The 20255-nt window shown below is 43.2% G+C and overlaps 1 protein-coding gene across 2 annotated transcripts in view; it reads left to right on the top strand.

Annotated features, from left to right (window-relative positions):
* Positions 1-1191: 1191 nt before the first annotated feature.
* Positions 1192-20255, top strand: part of LOC311265922 (homeobox protein OTX1 B-like) — a 55758-nt gene continuing 36694 nt past the window's right edge. Inside the window, exons 1-3 of one of the 2 annotated variants that reach the window (XM_084368045.1) lie at positions 1192-1298; positions 1798-1862; positions 2740-2790. The gene's annotated coding sequence lies outside the window, so the exon portion shown is untranslated. The remainder of the gene's footprint in view (positions 1299-1797; positions 1863-2739; positions 2791-20255) is intronic. The other variant, XM_084368044.1, reaches the window with a different exon arrangement.

Here is a 20255-nt window from a genome sequence, read left to right as displayed (position 1 = left end):
GTTGGAGTTCTGTTTCGGCCCGTGTGCTTTCTACCTAACCCTCGTCAGTTCACACGTATCTGTATGTGACATCAGTGATTTATGTCCAACCTGCGGAAGAGTTTGTGTTTGAATAACCTTGAAGTTGCATTCGTATTCTTCTCAGTAAGCAAACACAGACGCAGCCCTGACGTTCAGGCGTGTTAGCCTGACGCTCAGGCTGACATGTTAGCAGAAATGTTGCCTGTTTACACTTCAACACAGAACAACGCGACGTGGATGTGGATCCTGATGAATGTCTAATATTTACTCTGCGTTCAGCTCTGGTTCAGTCCGACTGTCGACTGTTGGTGTGAGCCTGCAGTTTCACCTATCTGTGTGCTAGCTTTTGCAAAATGCCTGATGCTAATTAACGGCACAGATCTGCGGAGGACGAGCTCTGGTTTGGTCTCCACCAGCCCAGTGTTGCATCTTCTCCACCAGCTCGTCTTTGAAGGCTCCAAAGCCACGAAGGAGCAGACAAAACTAACTGCACTGCTGCTATAGTGCCCTCATCAGGGTGAGATAAGATGAATGTTTCAAGCTATGAACTCGTTACACCTCTAATGTGCATAATTTAAAGCCACGGTCACATGACTCAAACGTCTCCACCACTGAGCGTCTTACTGCACAATTACTATCCAGGTTTCTATAAACTGATCAATGTACAAGTTGTAAAGTCAGAGTGAGAACAGTGTGTAACTAAAGTGGGCCTGTAAAGACGGACTAGTGAGGAGACGAGTCTCCGTGTTCGCTGTGAGGACGTTTAATGTCCCCGACAACCTCTGTAGTCTCAGTTAGACACTTGTTAGCAACCGCTAACCGTTTTTAACACGTGAAGAGCTTTATAATTAAACTGTAGGACATTTTGTGATGGAGTTAAAACACTCACAGACTTTGAGACAGGGAAGCGGATGTGCTAACATGCTAACTGATTGGTTTTAGGGCTCGTTACTAAAGCGCTCGATAGGAACTTCACTTCAGAAAATGCTCATATGCTGAAGGTCTTGCTACAGAAATTTATAATAATATGAGAAATATTGAATTTATTTTATTTAATTAGGTCATGTTTAGAAACATAAGGAAGCTACTTTGTGTCTTACCTGTATAATTTCATCACCAGGTATTTTGATCGGCTGGTGTAATTCCTGCCGCGCCCAGCAGAGGGCGCTGTGTGCGTCACTCTGCGCTGTGTGCGTCACAGTAGAAGCAGTAGTCAGGACGTGATGAGCGACTTCAGTGTTTACAGGCTGCAGAGTTTATTTTCGTATTTATAACAGGTAAGATGAGTATAAACGAAACCCTGCTGGTAGACAACAGCCCTACAGGAGAAAGGAGAGGTCAGTTTGTAACTGTGACGTACAGAGACGTTGACTTTGACCGTGATTAAAAACGTGTCTGTAGCCAAAATGGCGGGCGCCGATAAAAACAACTCGGCTAGCTAAAAACAAAATACTTCGTCTGAGCTAAAGAGAGTGAATAAATGTTCAGAGTCAGATATTTCAGACACTCAGTGTAATAATAACCCGTGTGAAGCAGCTGATCTGAGGAGATGTTTACTGCAACATGGTGTAGTCATGTTTAGAGTCCAACAGGCTGGAGAGCTAATGCTAACCAGCGCTAATATGCTAACAGCACAACCTGTGTTATTTATGTGTTACCCCTTCAAATCAGTGAGTTTAAAGGAGCATTTCATGATATTTAGGAGTTAAATAGACTCATTTATATAATGACTTTATTGTCATTTCTGTAAGTGTGTCACTTTCCTGTTGAAAACAGGGCGTGTTGCTACTAGCTGCTATCAATCTGGTGCCAGCACGTTCAAGATCAAGGAATATAACTGAGTGGGTATTTTCATTATAATGTGTATTATTATTATTTGTTGTATCTGGTAATGGTGAGAAAGAGTACAAAGCAGCTGATGCTATGCTTCGTTCTTATCCCCTAACAAATACGTTTATTTTAATATACTTAAACGAGATATAAGATAATATTAGACAGTGGTTGATCTCAGGTAAGATACATATACAATATATTCTCCTCAGAAATCCACAAAAATCAGTTTCTAATCTGAAAGTATTTTAGAAACTAAAAATACCTCCTTCCCCCCGTTTCGTGCTTCTGACCGACTTATCGCAGCAGAAGGACATCGCTGCTGCCTCTGAATGGTGACGGCTTTCTGACCAAGGACTGCTGACTGTCTTATTGGATTTGGAGGCCACTCCTTCAATAAAAAGAATGAATTTCCCATAATTCAATAACAGAAATCAAGGCCAGCGGCCCAGTGATCCATAAACACTACGATGATGAGGTCATCTCCCTCCGCACGCCAGCACATGATGCAATATCAGCTTCAGAGTGGCTGCTGTTTGAGTAAAGAGGCCGAATGACGACGTGTTTGATTTTCAGATGTAAATACTGTTGGAGTAGTGGGATATTTTTAGACACCTGAGGATGAGGTGGATCAAAGACCTACAGCTTCTGTCCCAAGGCCAATGAGATGTTTCCCCATTTTCACACCCCTGGGCGTCCCCAGTATTTTCACCAAAAAACCCTTCATGATGTGTCTGAACCCTGCATTTCTTCAATTGCTACCATCATCCTTCAAATAACATGCTTCATGGTTTTATTTCCCTGCAGGAGGGATTCTGCCCCCTCAGCCCCGCGGTCACAATCCCTGTGGATTCACACAGCCCTCATTTTCTTTGTCTTTTCCCACAGAAGGAGCCGTTTGCCCGGACCGAAGCAGCTCATCACATCACTTCCTGTCAGGTAGAGAGATGCATCAGAAGCGTTTCACTGTTGATGTTTAAACTGTCTCTCTGATTCACCTCTCGCCTCTCAGACGCTGCTGTCTGAGATTCATGACTCAAAAGCTTCTTTGCACCATTTTTGGGCAAAGCAGGATGATTTCCCATCTAGTTAAAAAAAGAAGTGTGTGTGAGGACGACCAACAGGGGGCGTCAGCCGGCAGCTTAATGTGTATCTGCTGTGTGTGAAGCAGTCAGAGCTGCTGCTCTAAAACGTTTACATTTAATGCAGGAACAGCTCAGTGCAGCCACAGCCGCCCACAGCAGCCTGAGCCAGAACATATCAGGAGTTTCTGAAGCATTTAGCAGATTCAAACCGGAGCTGAGATCTTAAATTGGTTAGTTGTCAACTATTAAATTCATCGCCAGCTGTTTTGATAGTTGATTAATCAGTTTTAGTCGGAGTATTTTAAGGGGGAAGAAGTAAAAAAATATTTTGTGGTTTCCTTCCTCCTCTGCGACAGTAAACTGAATATCTTTGGGTTGTGGATGAAACAAGACGTTTGAGGACGTCAGCGTGAGCTTTTGGAACCAGTGATTGACATTTTTTCACCATTTTATGACATTTTAAGCACCAAACAGCTGACCGATTGATCAGGAAAACAATCTACAGATCATCAACAATGAAAATAATCGTTACTTATAGATCAAACCAGTGAGAGATGAGCTTACACAGTACATCAAGACTCTCCACAGGATTACACAAATACAGAGACAGAATGCAAAACTAATGGACGAAACACAATTAAACAGCTGTGAAACATGACAGAGTGTAAAAATTACAGAGTTCAGTTTGTATCAAGGACAAACTTTCTAGTAGTTAAAAATTAGTACTCTTTAATTGCTATTTTTTGGAAATATGAACGCCCACATCAACAGAACAGAAACGTTTTCCTGTAAAAATGTTTAAGGAGTATAAAAAATAAAACAACACTGTGTTGAACATTGTATTGTCCATGTTTCTCAGCCTACAATAAATAAATAAATAAATAGATACACATAAAACAATAGTGCATTTAGTTCAGAATCATCTTTATTGGTGGAATAAAGTGAGGACACACACGAGGATCTGTAGAGATCAGATGATTCGTTCTCTAATCCAGCGCACGATTACGCTTCAAAGCAACACGTCATCAACGTCTTTGATTATCCACAGATACAAGAACGACCCGTTATTATGAGTCATTATTCTGTTCAGCAGAATAAACACGCCTGCAGGGAAATACTCTTTTATTACAGACGACTCAGAGATTAGAAGCAGCTCTGAGATGTAAGCGTCTAATCTGAGGCTACACAAGGCAGTGATGTCACTTTGTTCAGCCACAGGATAACACCTGACACAAGGTGTGTTACCGCCGCCACAAGGTGCGAGAGCTGGTGACACCAACAGGAAACAGGGTTCTGGCTTTTCTACAGAGGTGACGCTTTACTAACCAGCAGAAATAAACTCATCTGAAGGGTACGAACGGGTCAGATGACTCTGCAGTAGTCACATGACACCGGGGGGGACACGCTAATTCTCGCCCCTTTTCTGGCGCGATGCTTCGACATGTGTTGAAAGTTCAGGCCACAAATTTCATCCGTCTCTGTTCAATCAGCGCTCGAACGTCGCTCAGTCGGTGTTGAGTTAAAAGACAGACTGGTGTGAAAGATATGATAAAGAAAGCATTGTTTCATTTCCACCGGCCTCAGTGCTGCTTTCTGCTGCTCCCTGTTTCCTGTGTTCGTGTTGACAGAGGTGGCTCACCAGAAGACAACAAACAGAGAGGGGAACTCATCTACTGGCAGTGTGAAAGCACTCAGTCAGCTATTTTTAGCAGGTTCACCATGTTTAAAAAACCCACATATATGAGCCAATTATGATGTAAAACTGACTTAATAGTTTAACCAGTAGTGCACAAGTTGTAGCCTCTGACTGTGTTTATATTCTGCATTATATCCAGAATAAGATCTTTGAAACAACTCTGAGTCAGCGATCCAAACTGAGGAGTGAGACCGGACCGAGACGGTTCAGCCACTACTGGTTTAAGCTCTGAACCTGGGTCTTATCAGCGTTTTTAGGACCTGCTCCGACATAATCAGGGGCGGGCATAGAAGCTCCTAACTGGTCGTATGAGCTGTCAATCAATAGGTCAGAGGTCGGCAGCCATTTTAGGTGTCTCTCATTTAGCTCACCGTGAGAAATAGAGAATTTTTCCACAGATAAAAGCTTTATGATAGCAGGTCCTCGTCACTTCACTGCCAGTGATGCATGGAATAATGTTTTGGACTTAATGTTTGACTGGAATGGATCAACTGACATTTAGGAATAAGAGAAGACGATGATTGATCACTACTGAACCAATCAGACGCATCATCGCTGAGTTGCCAAATCTTGGTACAGGCTTGTTTGTCGTCTAGTTGTCGTGTTTGTGGGTCGGTTGTACCCTCCCTGATGTGGTTTAATCCTGAATAACAAGAATCTAAGTTTCCTAATGACACATGTATCTGTTTATATTATTGATTATTTCTAGAGTTTCTAAAGCTTCTTATTCTGTTCTAGTCGTGTGATTATATTACACAAGGATCGCCTTGTTGAGCATCACATTTTGCTGACGCTATAACCAAAGTTTCCTGGGAATATCACCTGTTAATAACATTCAGGTCAGGTCTGCTCAGCTGATTCATGTGCGGCATAAATGTGATGTGATTTTGATGTATTGGAATCACACCTGACCTCACCTGAGTGTTTCTGTGACTTCCTGTCTGGGCTTTTTCCATGTGTTTCCTTAAGGTGCAGCGTATTTCCTCTTGTCGGTATTTCAATCATGGTTTTGTAATTATGCTTTCGCCTCTTTTATTTAAAACTCAGAGTAAATTGATCACTGGCTTTATGACACTTGTTTTCCAGGACGACCCACAGAGAGACAGACCGGTTTGAACTCACGTCCTGACGACTGATGCGTTTTGTGTTTTTGTAAATAAGCCCTCGTCTGTGGAGCATCAAGGTCCCAGGCGGAGTCGGTCTTGTGTGTCCCAAACAGGCGCAGTGAGGGAGTTGCCCTGCCATGTGCTCCTAATGTGCCGTGCTAATTGCAGCCTTTTGTACTAAATCAGACTCCTGCTCCGCTGCTTTTTGATGTGACTACACTCATTTCTCTCTCCGCCGGGCCCTCGCTCCAGCCATGCGTGGCTCGCTGTTTTCTCTGCGAGCCTTTGATAGCGGCGCAGTAGCGTTAATTGTTTTGTACTGTTTGGCGGCCACTCCCTGTAGGTGGGCTCCATAATCTATACTGACACCAGAGATAGACTCCTGTGTGATGTCAAGGCCCCCCGCTCTGAGAAAATTGGTAATTAGGAGACTGACGTTTGGAGCAAAAGATGATTCGTATTCGTGTTTCTGTTTGATGGAATGAAGCAACTTCAGAGACGTTTGATTCAGAGTGTCATCATCTGCCGGCGACGCTCGGCTCCTCATCGCGTTGGTGACGGCTTTCATTGGTTTTTAAAAATATTTTAACTTCAGAAGTTTTTTTCCTTCTCTTGTGATGAGTTTTTCAAGTGACTCATTCTCTGACAGACTTCCTGCTGTTTCCCTGCACATGAATAGCATGAAAACATTTGAATTCATCTCCTCCCTCCATGTTGATGGAGAGTCAGACGAAGTTTCGTAGTCCACAAAACATTTCTGGAGCTTCACAGTAAAACAGAGTTGCAGCATCCTGCTAAACACCTGAAGCAGCTGGAGATGATTTAAAATGTTAAAAACAACCAAGATGACATAAAATGGCTCCACACAGCTCATCAGGTGTAATCAAAGTCTCCAGAAGCCCTGAGATCCTACACTGACCTGAAAAGATGTTATTTACACCTGTTTTAAGATGAGATCTTCACTGTAGCTGCTAAGCTAAAAGTGTTAGCACACACCCGCCTGAAGTGGGTCGACTGCATGTTGAGGATGTAAGCGACGTCTTTTCAAATCAATTATATTTTCATTTGTAGGTGAACTGTTCCTTTAACCTCTACTGGACCTTATGTCTTGATGTGATTATGCACAGTAATGTTAAATTGTATGTGATGCTCAGAAATTAGGTGTAAACCCACCATGACATCACCAGTTTTTAACCGTTTTGAAGCCTTGAGTTTGGCATTACGACCGTCGCTATATTGTTTTTTTTTGGAGGCAGAGTGAGAAGTAGGGTGATTTTCTCATAAGCTTACTTACAATCAGACTTCTGATTGAAACCAGTGGAGTGGAAAGAAGGCAGGTTGAAGACACTTCAGTATTGGCTTCACTCTGTCCATGTTTTATACGGTCGATATCAGAAACATGTATCAGAAGACGTCTTTGTATCTGCTGAGGAAGCTTCAGATAACGCGTCAGAGTATAGCAGTATAATATCTACAGTCTCAGACCTCCTCAGTCAAAAGGTAAATAATGAAATGAGTTGAAGTTGAGTTGCTTTGTGAGCCGCAGCTCCTCAACGGGCCGTCGGCACATCGAAGCGGCAGATTCCCAAGGCTTTTTTTGGTCGGGGCAATTAGCGTCCAAGAAGTCAGGGAGGCAGAGGCATGTTGTCCAAGTGAGGAGAGTCCAGGTGAGCCTCCTCCTCGTGATCACTGGCATGTTAGAATCAGTTTAATTGGGCTCTGTTTGATTTTCACCGACGACAGCCACAGCGCCCCTCCACCACCTCCGAACACCAGCAGACGGAGAGAGAAACGCTCTCCTCCTCCTCCTCCTCCTCCTCCGCCTCCTCCTCCCCCCTGAACTTAATGGCAGAGCGGTGACTCGTCAGAGTTGACAGTGACCTCGCTGTCGGGGGGAGGCGAACGGCTCAGAAACTCCTTTGAAGTGTCGGCGACTCTCCTTTGGTCTGCTCCTTTAAAGAGCCACGTTTTGTCTTTCTGGACGAGCAGCTTCAAAACAGATTGACACCTGCAGACCTCTGAGCTGCTGCCTTTAAACACGACACAGCTCCTCTCTGCAGCTTCACGTAGAGGAACAATTACACTTTCACATACTGTACAGTTCATAATGGTCTCACACTGCACAAGAGCAATAGTGTTCAGGGTTTGTCCTTTTGGTGATAGAGAAGGACAGTTCTCAGATTTAAGCTAATATCTGTCATGCTAATATACTGTTCTGTACCAGGCCCGTGACCAGACACATTCGTATATTAGTTCAAGTATACTGAATAGAGTGTTGTACATTTCCTCTGAGTATGTGTATAGATGTGAACTGTGTCATAACTGTTATAACAAGTACCTAAAAGTTATAGTTGAGTAAAAGTAAAGATCATGCTGAAATATAACTGGTAAAATTGAAAGTCACCCACATGAATAGTACTGGAGTTAAAGTCTTCAACTATCCAATATCATATGTACTTAAGTACTGAAAGTACAAGTCAGCTAAATAGATGTAATCTAATGGTGGTGTGTTAGCCATGCTAGCTCATGTTTACAACCTGACCCTCGATATTTCCTGTCCTGTATCCGAATGTCTGGAGGTTCATCCACACAGGTGTTTTCAATCGTTTTACTTATCACACCTCTTCTCAGGTCTGTGTGAAGACTCTCATTAATATTTCCCTCACAGCGCTGCTACAGTTGTAGCACTGTGTCAGGCTGAGACAACGTTTTGCTCTTTCATTGTTATTGTTACTCTGCCTCACTTCAACGTAAGAATGAGCACAGGACCAATCAGCCACAACAGTTGAAAACACCTGTGACGATGTGCCGGGCCTTTAACTCCTCCATTAAAACCACCCTGTGTAGCTGAGGTGTGAACTGTTGGATCGTTTTATGGTTTCAAGTCATGGATCATTTTTCAGATCAGTAAGATTTAAGGTTTAAGAGTCAACATCACAAAATTTGTCCCGTCTTTTATTAATGAACTTGCTGATAAACCCTTCGCCTTCAGCTGCAGAGTGTATTCCTCCTGCCTACCTGTGAAAACATGGCATCTGACAGCGACAGTGGATGATCAGAGTTAATTTTAATAACATCTGTAATCCGTCTGTTTGCTCTTCGACACTTGTGGCTGTTTTATTTGGTGAGAAATGAGCCACAGTGTTTGGCAGGTTGCTAAGCTAACGAGCAGCGAGCTAAAAACAAGCTCTAAGTGGCTAATTAGCCTGTCGCCCTGGTTTGTAACCCAGACTGCATTTAAATATCTGCATGTTATCAGCTGAACGATCACACTCTGTGGACTGTCAGTAATGATCTCAGATGATTAAGAGTTTGTTGGATCATCTTCTTCACTTTACACCACTTTAACACGACGTTCAGAGGAGTCGTATCTTTTAAAGTCTTGCTTTAAGTTAACTTGCGTATCTTTCCATCCACGTTGTATAAACTTAAACCTCCTCCGTACATTTACATACCGATATTTTCATGTTATTATGATGTTATTAGAAACACCACAGCTACAAACTGCAGAGCTCCAGAGATGTAAATTACTTTCTAAGTACATCACATAGTTTGACTCCCAACTTTTTAAATCCATCCAATGACCATCCAATTTACGGTCATTATTATTTCCATGGCTGCTCTGCCGCTAATTGGAGTGGTTTGTTTCCATAAAGCGATGATAAAAAAGGAGCTGGAGGGGCGGCCGGGTGCTGCCGACTCATCGATGCGTCATGCTCTCTGGACATTTTTCCATTTAAAGAGGCCAATTAGGGCCAGCAGACCTCCCCGCTCATCACATGCCGATCAGGTCGAGGGCACAAACAAACACACCCAGGACCCTATTATCCTCCTGCACTCTCCGAAGGCAGTCAAGCAAGCTTTTCTTAAAGTGATACTCCACCCAGGTCTATCTGTTGAGTGTCAGACACTCTTTCTGTAGACTCAGAGGCGGCTGTGAAGCGCTCGTAGTCTGCGACTTAATATGAAGTGGCAACTTCGCAGATCAACTTTACAGATCCAGTGGTGGGAGATAATGTATAGACCAGCACAACTAACTCAACACAACTTTTTTAACCTGCAAAATGGGTAAATAATCAGCAAACATCCAGTGATGGATTTATCATTATGGATCTCCATATATATAAGACAGGAAAACAAAGCTGCTGAAAGGGTTACGATCACACCAGAGGCCTCGTTAGCACAACGGTGTGGGAATATAATGAAAAAGTCTGTAACTCGCAGCTCTTCCATCGATATTTCACATGTTGTATATTGTTTATCTGATGTTGCATGTGACGTTGTTGAGGACGAGGTTTTCCTGACAGTAAATGTAATACCTTCACACGTTCATATCACGTCCTTACTGCTAAAAGAGAAACATTGCTGTGGTGGTCACCACTACTGGGGGCTGGGGATCGATGGGAAAGAGGTTTAGGTCAGATTAGCCTGATTTAAAGTCTGTTCTGACTTTCATAAGGTACGGACGCTGCTGCAGTGAAGGTGTTTCATTTAGCCTGTGACTCCCTGCACTACAACTACGAGCTAGTGAGTTGATGACATCATCAACACCAGTACAAACAAAGCATTTCATCTGCTTTGAGCTGTTCTGCTGTCACGTTAACTAGCTCAGCGCTACGTGCTCTGATTAGCTGTTGGTCCATCCGATAGCGTCCACGGGCATTTTGATCTGTGCCTGTTGATAACGTCCCCCTGGAAACAAAAATGAACTGAGAGGCTCGTTTTTTGGGCTTCTGATCTGTGGTCCACTTTTGTAGTTTTTTTTGTCAGTAGCTGTTCACCAGGGTGGCCGAGAGATGAGATTAGTGGCGTCGTATACCAGGAAAACTGATGAACATTATATGTGCAGGTGAAGCCACGTGATAGTGATGGAGCATGACAAGTGAAAGGAAAAACTAAGGGAGATAAATAATGTTAGTACATCAGTGAAGCATTTAATATGTTAAAATGAACTGAAAGACAAACTGTACAACAACTCAGATGGGACTGCCTTGTTTAAGGTGCAGTTTCTTGGCTTCACAAAAAAGGTGAACTGCTCGTTGATTCAGACTGAACTTCCAGTAAATACATTTACACAGTCAAAAATATACTGCTTATGCTCACTGAGAGATGAATGAAATACATTCAAACTAAACTGTGGACAGCAACATGTGTCACTCCAACTCACTGAGAATAAAACAAGCACAAACAGCTCCTGTGATCAGAAACTACAGAAAATACAACACAAACATGAAACCAGACTGGAAACTGAAAATACACATTGTGCACGTGACCATGTGGAAGCTCTGATAATAAAATCGTGGCCAGTTATGATTGCATGATGACAGATGGATGTTGTTGGTGTAAATGTAGAGAACAGACAGCGAGGAAGAAAAAGAGGATTCAACATTGCACACGAGACGAATGCAGGAAACCAGAGCGAAGTTATTCTGAGCTCCAGGCTTCCCCCCTCCTCTCCGTGTGCTGAGGAATCTGCCCTACATGAAAGCACATAGTTCTGCTGGGACCTGGGGGCCGTGCAGGCTGGGCATCGGGGTGTTTCGTGCCGCCCCATCAGTTGGTGTTCATGAATCAGTTTGAAGGCAGATCAAAGGGGTTTCTCTCCCGGAGCTGGAGTCCGGTCAGTCGGACAGGCGGCCTCCCTCGCCTCAGCTGACGATCGAAGCGTCAGGCGGAGCCGAGCGTCCTGTCTGTCCGCTACGCCGCGGGGATAACTGCTGGACGTGGACATGGGAACGATTTGGCTTCTCCCTTTGACCTTTTCCTCGTGGCGGGTGATGGCTGCGTGGCTGGACAGAACATATTTGGACAAATTATATAGTAACGCTTGAGATGCATCCCCCCACGTTTCCAACAAGGTGCTGACAGGGTCTTTCATTCACAGGCTGCTCTGTGGACGCTGCATCGACCAAAACAGCAACAAGTCCAAGATAAAAAAAGAAGTAAACGAACAGTTACAAAATCAGGATCATGCTCAATTTTGGGTTTCAGATTAAACATGTGACAGCAGGAGCAGCTTGAGTTTAATAATCAAATGTTCTGTTGATGTTTTGGATTTCATGTGTGTGCATCGTTTGTATTAACAATAAACAGGCATAGATGTGTAATGTTACAGAACAAGGATGTAAACACATTTTAAACATGCCTCCAAATCTACGCACATTGTTTTTTTCAAAGCGAGCTGATGCAGCTCATGATGCATGGAGGTGTCCGTAAGTCCATCGTTCTCACAGTTAAATTACAAGACAGCAGGACGAAGCCTGTTCATACTCTGCATGAAACTGAAAGACCACGAGCTACGCTAATTAAATTAACCACGACAATAAATCACGTTCATCATCAGATCTTACGCCACGATTGGCATGAAAGAGAAAACGCTAACGTAGACAAGGATCCATATTTTGTCATCCTGAGCATGTCAGGGAATTAAATGTAATGTTTTTTTTGGAGTTATTGATGGTTCATCGTATGTGAGGCCAAAGTATCGCACAGAGATGATAATTATCATACGTCTGGTATCACTGTGTGTAATTCTCGGTGTTGTTATTTTGCGCACTGCTTCCTTCATGAGCTTTGGACGTTGGCATTGAAATTACAGTTAGATGAATTGCGTCTTTCCTGCTGAAATCATTAATTAAACTGTAAAACAACTGAAAATAAGCATCAAATTAACAACATGTACACAATGATGGTTATAAAGCAGGAAGCAGAGCCGTCAGCTTAAGTCACAATAATTAAACTTGACATGACACTTGACTCGCTCGAGACTCGAAACATTAAGAAAATTTGACTTTTTTTAATATCAGAATAAAGATACACGACAGTGAGTGACAAGAAATGTAATGCAGACCCTGGATATTCATGTATCGACAATAAATGGTCTCAGCTGTGTAATAAAACACTCGCACAGCTCTGAATGAACTGGTTCTGGACTTATTATCAAGGCCTTGAGACTAAACTTGGACTTCTTCATGTGACTTCATATGATAAAGACGTATTTTATTTATATTGCCTGTGAGATATCGGCCTTCCTTCTCTCTCTACTTTTAATTGACTTGAGAAATGGACTTGTCTTTAATGACTCGAGACTTGGACTGATCATGCTCTGAGACTCGACTTGGACTTAATTCAAATGATTTGAGTCTTGATTCTTGGACCGGCACCAAATCGCTCAGCTCTGCCTTCATTTCCCGTCAGAAACCTCTCCAACACTCCAGCTTCCTCTGTTCTCACTTCTGTTTCCCTCTCATGTAAAACATCACAGCCCAGCTGAGTTAATAAGCGTGAACATGCTGTGTACAGTTTTCCTGACGGGACCGCTCAGGAATTCTGGGTATTGTAGTTCACATCCTTCAAAGTGCTCCCCCTCGCTGCCATTTGGGGGCCACCAGGATGCAAACTGTCCCCGCTCAGCTCCGCCAGGATTCCCCTCCCTCCTGCAGCCTCGCACCACTCCAGTCCCGCCGTATCATCCTCTCACACACACGCCGCATCATAATTAGGCCATGTACCGAGTTCCCCGATAACGCGTACAGTTTATTTTCTGTCTTAATTCCTTATCAGATGCATCGATCGCGCCGCGCGTTGACTGATCTGGGGCGGCTGTCTGGAGAGCAGCGATAAGCCACGTAGCATGTGTGTGTCTCTCTCTGCAGCTCGCCCTGTGTGTTCAGCCTCTGTGGGGTGGAGGAGGGTCTGCGTGTGTGTGTGTGTGTGTGTGTGTGTGTGTGTGTGTTTGTGTGTGTGTGTGTGTGTGTGTGTGTGTGTGTGTGTGCACTCGGGATTAGCACCTTATTAGCTCCGCAGCCTCTGCCTTTTTTAACAAGGCTGACACCTCGATGCCTGACAGGCTAAAAACCGACAGACGAAAGAGGAGCTGTTGGACAGTCTCAGAGCGGTGACATGCTACCTTCCTATATTTGGACAGGACGGACGATTTCTGCATGAAACTGTGTATTTTTTTATTAATTTTTTTGTAGTACCGATAAGGAGAGGATCAGTTTTTATTTTTGGCACCTTAAAGGAACAGTTCACCCCCCAAAATTAAAATTCAGTTTCATAGTCCACAAAACATTTCTGGAGCGTCACAGTAAAAACAGCGTTGCAGCGTTCTCATAAACAACTGAAGCAGCTGGAGACTTGATTTAAAATGGAAAAAAACAACCAAAAAAAACATAAAATGGCTCCATACAGCTCGTCAGGTCTAATCCAAGTCTCTGGAGGCCCTGAGATCCTGAATTGATTTGAAAAGAGTAGAAGTGTGGACTCGATTACAAGATGCAATGTGATGTGGAAGATTGAGAGCATAATCGAGAGACTGCAGCTTACGTTAAGTGTTGATTGTCCGGCCTCAGCTGGACAATAAAGTTGTGTTGTGAGGACGGACTCGCCAGGTAACGAAGACATGTCCGGTGGAATCAAACCTATAAAGCACTGCTAGTGTTAGCAGCCGGTATTGAAGCAGGGCTCTTTTTTATTGGATGAATTGTGAGCGAATGCTTTTCCATCTCCATCACATGAACTGCAGATGGCGTCGTGATAAAAACAGGATCGCCACGGTAACACGAGAGGTAGCACCGCAGCGGAGGACGCCATGTTGGGATTGTCAGGTTGTCTTGAATGGTTGTCCCATTTCATATGGAAAATGAGAGTTGGGGGTAAAAATAGGAAACGAGATCGGTCCTTAGATTATGCCAGACGAGCTGCATGGAGCCATTTTATGTTTGTTTGTTTGTTTGTTTGTTTGTTTTAAAACAAGTCCCCAGCTGCTTCCTTCAAAACTCTTTATTCACTTTACAAAAGAGGTCAGATTAGTTGCCAAAACAATCGTCTTTGTATGATTATTGTATGCAGAAATCTCACGTCTCTACTCCCATCGTGGTCATAAACTACCTTGAGCTGGATTGTTGGAGCGGTGGAGGTGCTGAACCTTCACCTGGTTCACATGTCGCGTATGAATCACGTTGCAGTCGGAGCTACCTGTGTGACCCTGCTCATCACCTGCAGCTTCAACTTGACTTAATCCCCAAATAACAAGCGCAAACAGCAGTTGTAAATACGAACTTAGACTTACTGGCGACATAGTATTTGTACACGGTATGTACATATGTTAACGACTTTAACTTTAAAATGAAAAGGGAAATGTGTAAAAGGTTCACACACAGCAAGTGGATGTTTAACAGGATACAAGTGTTTGAGTAACTGATTATAATAAGTAATTTACCTGCATACAGACGCCGGAAGATATAGACTCCCTTTAAAAATCACTCAATTTTTTGAGTTGTTTCATGAGGAGAAACTTTCTTTACTTTGTGAAACTCTGTCTGACAGATTCTGAATCATCGTCTCCTTCTTGTAAATTCAGCACTAAATGAAAACAGTCAGTTGTTTGTTTCCTTGTACAAAGTGTCAGTTTGTGGCAGCATGGCTGTACCAGCCTGTCTGCTTCTGTGTCTAAAGTGCTAAAGTCTTACCTGCCAACATTTAGCAGCTGTTTGAACACTGTTTACACTGATTTCACCATTTACACTCAATTTATGAAAGAAGAAAACATTTTATTGATCTAAACATGTCACATTTTACAAACACACTAAACAGTAACCAGTATAGGCTACTTCTTTGTCCCCAGACTCCCTTTAAAGAACGGTGTAGTTTATAAAATTGATTGACAAACCACAGACCTGTAGAGAAACGTTAGGCTTCATGATCAAAGACAGATTTTCTATCATGTGGACATTTTCTGTGGTCACTAAGTTTGCTCACCTGTTACTGGACCGCAGGGAGAGAGTGGGCAGGACTTAGGAAGGGTCAGTTGTTTTATTATTGTCTGTGATTCCTGCATGTAGAAACAGTAACACAGTAACCTGCCTTTTCTCTAAACCTTCGGCCCGGCCTGAGAACACCTCCATCCCGAGGGACAGGGTGGAGGGAGGTGGGGCCGAGTCATGGCGGCCTCTGGGCTAACGGCTGTGAATGGGCCCCCATTAGGACTTTGTTATTGGGACTCCACCATTAGCATCTCGGCCCATTGTCTCCTCACACAATGGCAACAAACAAATCATTAACATGGAAATGGGTGAAATGTACCTAATTAGTTTTCTCTGCCGGTATTGTTAAGCAGAATAAAGACGGGGCTAAATTGCTTCTGGATCCGCCTGCGTGAGCTCTGACGCCCCACAGCAGCAGCAGCAGCTCTGCAGAGGATTCTGGGAAGAAAAAACATTTAATTGTTGTGTCCATGTTGACATCTCAATTAAGGAATCGACAGCACGAGTCGTCCAGGTGTTTAACCCGAGCAAATCACCATGATAAGAGGAAGTTTAAAAGTGAGAGGATCATCTTCAATTAAAATACTAATTATTTATTTTAATATTTTAGACTCTTAATAATAATGGTTGAGGTCTAGATCAGCAGATCAGTGGGTACATTGATGTATATTAATGTATTTAAACATTTTACTTAAAGGCCAGACCAACATGTTCTCACTCCCAACAAATACTTAGTGGTCTTTAGCTTCCAACCATGAAGCTCTGCCTATACCTCAACCAATCAATCAATCAAACTTTATTTATACACACTTGCATCAAAGTAACACAAAGTGCTTCACACAATGAGAACATGATTTGCATGTGAAGGTCTCCACGGTCAAATAATACATAAAATACGTCTGGTTGGACTTTTATAATAAAGATTGCTGAGTTCACATTTTATTACAACTTACAAGCGTAGGGCCACTGACAGGCTGCTTATTTGACACGTTGGGGTCGAGAACGAGCTGAACACATTTTGTGACTCTGGGCAGAAAGAAGACATAATGTTTAGATTGTTTGGTGAAGGTTTGCATGTGGAGATCTAGAGTGTGTGACGAGTCACAGAGGTGGTGCAGTCGCAGATGAGGCTGAATGAGACAAAAACAGATACTGATAGTTTTCTGACACAATTTATTGAAATCCGTTACGTGGTCAATAGCATTTTTCCATTCAGTGTTGTGGTCTTTATGGTTTCAACTCCGGATCAGGGTTGACTAAATATCTGGTGAACAAGCTTCATATTAGTGTTTGATTCAAATTCAGACCTGATTTCTTTTTTTTATTTCATATTTATTCTGATGGTTATCGACACAAGATCTTCCTCTTTGTCAGTGTTTCGGTTCTTTTTGTAAAAAGAGAAAATGTTTAATGAAACACCAAAGTACGGTTTACATTTTGTTCTACCATGTCAATCACCAGCACTGTTAGAGCTCGGCACAACAAGCATGCTGCATGCTTATTGGCTCGCTGACGCTGATGAGATTACCTCCGTAGGTATTGAAATTTAGTACTGAATGACAAGTTATGTTTCGATACTCGATGGTATTGATGCAGTTCAGTCAGTGCCATAAAAATATTGAAGTTCAACACTCAGCCTTGTTCCTAGTTATTCATATTTATGTGAGATTTCCTGTATTTTATGTTGTTATTGCATGAAGGGCTTCTGCTCCGCAACAGGTTTTTTTTTGTGCCTCTGGTGATAAACATTAGGAAGGAAGCTGATGGTGGATCAGCGCCGCCGGCTGCCTGCTGCTGAGCTGCACTGAAGAGCGGGATTAGGCCTGTTCATAGGCTTTACTGGGCTTTAATCTTTAATCCAAAACCATAATATAGACCGCACCTTCAGTGGCTGTCGCTCATCGCAACATAAGATAAAACCATCGCACAAACACTTGAGTGTCAGAGGCCACTCAGACAAAAGCTGTTTGTTTTAAGTCCCCGGAGCCCGGCGGCGGTTAATTGTGTGAGCGTGAAGTGACCACACAGATATGAAGCCCGCAGCGTCACACTCATATTTAATGTCTGTGCTCTGAAATGAACATGTGTCCGTAGCTACAGACCAGACTTTAACCTGGAGAGTTTGATCATTTAGTTTCACACACACTGTGGCTCTCACTGTTTTATTTGCGAGCCTTGTGATGTGTTAAGTGTCTCTAGAGAAATAAAGTCATCGCACTCGAGTGGAGTCGTCTCTTCACTCTCTCCTCACCTCTGAAGTTGTTTTTCACCTCGGTAACAATGAGCGAGGAGGAGTGAAAGCTGCTGTGAGGAGGCAGCTTGAAAACACAACAGAGATAATGGAGACTGATGAGAAGTTAACGATGAGCGTCCACCACGTTAAAGTCACTGTGTCACAATGGAGGGAGGTGACGGAGGTGACAGGCCAGTGTTTCCCTGTCAGAGTTCATTGTGACGAGACGACTCGCTGCCTCGTTGCTAATTAGCAGCTTGATCGCATTGAGAGTAAACTGTGTCAGCTGGAAAACAAAACAGCTGCTGGTCTCAGTGCAGCAGGTAGTCAGCAAGACACTACTGAGGAAACATCTTTATTTACTCTAGGTGTCTGCGCTTTACTGGAGTATTTATTGTTTTACTTTTCCTCCCTACGTCGAACACAAATATCTGAACTTTCTCCTCCTCACATTTTCAAAACAGGTTCGTTATTATCTCGTATTATAGATTATTTTATTTGGCAGATGAAACAAAGACGTAAAAGACGTGAACAGACAGAGAGGGAGGCTGAATGGGGAGAAAAGGCGTGTTAGTGTCTCGTATCTGCAGAGAGTTTCTTATTTTCTCACTTTGTTGCTGCTCGGGACGCTTTACCAACCCAACATGTGGCTATTTGACGTCCTGGGAATGAGACTCAACTATCAACTATCTTTGTGGTGCGTTCAGGAACAGCTGGGACAAATCCTACTGACTCTACCTTTAACTTTAATAGTCTTTGAATTATATTAATATGACGTGAGCATCAGTTAGCTTTGACCACAGATGTCCTTCAGAGGGAGACTTTTTACTCTGATACTCTGAGTACATGTCAGAGCCTGTACTCGATTACTTTTACTGGAGTAAAAGTATTGGGCACAGTGCAGGTAAATGTAAACGAACGTCTCTTCTAAACATTCACTCTCTCCTGTAAGTGGCAATTTTCCAGAAGGTCGTCATGATCGGCAGGGTCAATAAACATGAGAGGTTTGAGTCGAGGACAAGAGGCGTCGCTTGATTGACAGGTTGTTTCAGCCAATCACAGTCAGTTTCCTCCTCTTTCACTGGATTAGCATTTTGTGGCATCAAGATGGCAGCAAACGCTTCAAAACACTGCTTCAGACACACACACACACAGACACACACAGTTTACCAGAGAGACATCAGTCCACTTCCTCCGTGTTCATCAAAGCCTGTCGCCGTCTCCACCTCCCTGCTCCTCTGGGAGAAGGTTGGGGAATTTCCCAGCCTGCCTCTGTGCTGCCGGCCTCGGGGTTAATAGGTGTTCAACCCTCCTATTATCCAGGAGCGTTTGTGAATTACCAGCCGAGTGATGTTTACCACTGATATCATATATATGCTAATGTGGACGCTTAATTGGAGGGGAGGGGCCGCTGGGCAGGAGGGCGCGGGGTGGCGATCATGTGTAAAATTGATTTGTGAGGGTTGATATTTGATGGCCGGTGGGGGGGCGGGGCTGCAGGCGGAGGGGTCCGCCGCCACAAACTTCTTCTGCAGTCTTGTTCTTCCCTCCCCGAATGTTCAGTGTCGCTGTGGCATCAAAGTGAAGAGCACGAGGAGGATTTTAATGTCCCCGCTTTACATAAATTAAGCAGCTCTTCACGTATTTAAAGGTGATTGTTTCTCACTCGTATTAATTAGTGATGGGAAGTAGCTACACTCCAGACCGGTGTGTTAATCACTGCTGAACTCCAACACCAGTCAGACATGTGCAGCAAAATAAGAAGCGGGTGAATAAAAAGGAAGTCATCACTTATCAATGAAGGCAGATGATGTGTTTACAGAGATACGACTGAGCTCAGTCAGCTTTAATTAAAAGTTCTTTACGTAACACAAAAAATGCATGTAGACAATTTATTTTGGGCTAAAATAAGAACTTCAGTTGTATAACTAAGTAATGTAAATCATGTTAAGTTAAACATTACATTAAAACAGGGAAACCCTGGTCTTCAGAGGGACCCAGTCTCCATGTATGACCCAACCAACCACCTCGACAATATGTGACAGGGGGGCTTACAAAGGGAGCACACATGGGACCTTATGTCAGGAAAAAATACTTTTGTTAACAGCAAGAGACAAATAAATCATATAAGTTAGGTGGTATGGTATATTTTTCGAGATTTTAGATATTGTCTTTTAAATTGACAAACATCATGTCTGTAAGTTGTGGCACAATTCAACAGGATTAAATACATACGTGGTCCCGTGGTGGTCCACTGAGAGGGGAGGCCTCTCTTTCTATGAGCCCTGTTGTTTGTCAGATGATCCACAGGTGACGAAGACGAAGAAGTTTCTCAACCTCTTTAAGGAAGAAGTCCTTCAGTTCATCTGAAAAATTAAGACTCAAAAAGTTGGACATGGATGGTTTTCACTGACTGAACCAGTCAAACTGTCGGTTCACTCGCTTTAAAATAAACCTCAGATGCAAAATGATGAATAAAACACCAACATGTGGTTCTGTGGGTCCATCTCCGCTCCG

The sequence above is a fragment of the Pagrus pagrus genome, assembly GCF_965226575.1.
Source record: "Pagrus pagrus genome assembly, chromosome: 2".
Lineage (NCBI taxonomy): Eukaryota > Metazoa > Chordata > Actinopteri > Spariformes > Sparidae > Pagrus > Pagrus pagrus.
This window is presented reverse-complemented; position numbering and strand designations above follow the sequence as displayed.